The sequence below is a fragment of the Brienomyrus brachyistius genome, unplaced genomic scaffold (genome assembly GCF_023856365.1).
Source record: "Brienomyrus brachyistius isolate T26 unplaced genomic scaffold, BBRACH_0.4 scaffold388, whole genome shotgun sequence".
In the NCBI taxonomy this organism is placed as follows: Eukaryota; Metazoa; Chordata; class Actinopteri; order Osteoglossiformes; family Mormyridae; genus Brienomyrus; species Brienomyrus brachyistius.
In genome coordinates this window covers 99,068-102,006 of record NW_026042663.1, presented here as the reverse complement: position 1 = coordinate 102,006, position 2,939 = coordinate 99,068, and positions in this window count along the sequence as shown.

Here is a 2,939-nt window from a genome sequence, read left to right as displayed (position 1 = left end):
GACGTTATAATAACAACACTCTATTGATCCCCAAAGAGAGAAATTCTCTCCTTGCCTGCCCCCTCTTACTGTCCATGATACACAAGCACATATGTAGAAAAACGTCAGCTTGGAAGCCAAGGCTGGACTTAACCTACTCCTTAGGGTTCAACTGGAAACTGCCCCATGGCCGAGCGGTCTAAAGCCTCCTGCGCAGCGAAAATGGCCTTTCAAAGTAAGGGGTATTCTGTTCTCCGAAGTAAGGCGTGGGTTCGAATCCAACTTCCGACAAAAGTTCTTCAATCGCTACAGCAGAATTTGAGCCACTGATCGGCTTTAATTGCTTTGTTTTATTTTTGCGTTTCAGGCAAAACTACATAACACTTAAGAGGTGCAGGATGATCTGTCTTGCTCTCGCGAGGTTTTTGTACGACGTGACATGGTGACATAATGCAGCGGACGATAAAAATCTAACCACAATGCATTGCGTCAGGACCAGAATGTATTGCTTTAAGCCAGCGCTGTATGTGGGTACATGAAGTGGAAAGCACCCAATAACAAACATAACATTTAAAAAAAATCTACAAACTAGTGGGAATATAAAATAAAATAAATGTGTCTGGGCAAATTGGTAAGTTAAATTAAATCGTTTTAAGCAGTGTTAAGCAGTGTGTGGTTTTAAACACGAGTAGCATGTACCGTGTTGACGGCGCATGAACGTATCTTGGCAGCACATGTAAAACTTAGATTTGCAAGCGGGATGTGAAACAGCATTTAGGTGTTTAAAACAGCAATAGAGTGCGTGTTTGTTCACGCAGTTACAATGTTTAGTTGTTATTTCTGTGGAACATCAGTGCAAACCCTTAGGGAACATGTTTTACATGTCAAACTTCACCGTCATGAACCACGATGCGTGTTCAAGTGTGGCGCTACAGATTGCCACAATACGTTTCGTTCATATGGGGAATTTAAGGCTCATTTTTACCGTAAACATAACACAGATTCATATATTGATACTACAAATGCCCTTACGGTGTTTACGTGTAATATGTCTATGTGCCAGCGCCAATGTCGCGATGTCAGATCACTAACAGCTCACTTAAAGGAACATATAGCCGAAGGACGTGTTGTGACATGTCCGGTGACAGGATGCGACCATACGTTCACTGTGAGATCGTCGTTTACAGCCTACATGTCCAGGAAACACAGACAATGTTCTGTGGACAGTATAAGAGATCTTAATAAGGAGACAGTTTCTCAGTTTCTTGAAACTGAACCGTTAGTTACAGGCCCTACAGAGAGATTTAGTGAGACTGATGAAGGTGAAGTCCATCTTACAGAAAATTTCAGTGACCTTTTTCTTAGAAATATTTCTCTTTTCTACTTGAAATTACATGGGCAGTTTCTTCTGCCAGCATCAACTATACAAAATATTATTGAAGAGATGCTAAGCATACATGAACTAGGACAGACATATACTTTGAATAAATTAAGTGCATTCCTGAAAAGTGACTTAACTGAATTAACAGATGAGGTTATTGGTAGTATATGTGATGTTGTGAAGGAATCTGACCTTTTCACCATTAGTCATGAAGGACCAATGAGAACCAATTTTTCAAGAACTAGGGCTTTTAAACAGATGTTTAGATACACAGAACCTGTAAAGTTGTACTTAGGAAGGGATGAAACAAGGTCACAGAGGTTTGCCTACTATGTTCCATTGAAAGACACTTTGAGACATTTACTGGAGTCAGACTTATGGCAGAATTGTGCTGCACAGGGTACATACGTACCATACACTGATGTGCTTTGTGATGTCAGTGATGGTCAGGTATATAAAAACAATGAGTTCTTTTCTCAAAACCCATCATGTCTAAAACTAATTCTATATCAAGATTCTTTTGAGGCGGTGAACCCATTAGGTTCAGCAAAAAGCAGCACAAAGTAGTAGCTGTATATTTGTCTCTGGCTAATTTACCACCTCATCAAGTACAGACCACATGTCACTTGTAATGCTGTGTCAGGAAAAAGACTTCAAACACTTTGGCCATGACAAAGTTTTCTCAAGGCTCATTGCAGACTTAAAAGACCTGGAAGACAATGGAATAACGGTGGCAGAGGAAAAAGTTAAAGGGACTGTTTTGTGCATTGCAGGGGACAATTTGGGGTCTCATAATATCGGTGGATTTACAGAAAATTTTAGTTTTTCTGAATATTTCTGCAGGTATTGCCGGACAACCCGAACAGATTTTCAAACAGATCCAAATGCATTTTACAGTCTGAGGAACAACAAAACGTTGAAGGTATAATATCTGAGTTTTAATTCATTGAATTACTTCGATGTTTGTATGCCTGGCCTGCCACCTTGTTTAGGCCATGACATTTTTGAGGGTATCCTTTCCTATGATTTAGCCCTTTACCTGAAGTACTTCATCAAGCAAAAAAAGTGGTTCACTTATTCAATTCTGAATAGACGCATTAAGAAATTTAAGTACAGTGGCTCTGATGTGTTGAGTAAGCCATGTGCAGTAAACTCCAATGGAGTAAAGCTTTATGGTCAGGCTGTTCAGAACTGGAATTTTCTAAGACTTCTTCCTGTGATCATGTGTGACAAGGTGAAAGAGCCCACAGATGATGATTGGCAGTTGACCCTTCAGCTAAAAGACATTGTGGAGCTGATTTGTGCACAGAAAATTTTATTGCCAGAGGTTGCATACCTTGACGTTCTTATCCAAGAATATCTTGCTTGTAGATTTTCTTTCTTTCCAGGACATAGGTTAAAGCCTAAGCATCACTACTTGCGACACTACCCTGCACTGATTTTAAAGTTTGGTCCTTTGATCAGGTTGTGGACAATGCGATTTGAAAGTAAATAAGGCACCATGGCAACAACAGTCAGAACAGCATCCAGTTCACAGCTAGTTTTAAAAATTGCTTTAACGCAGAGTGATTACAGGAAA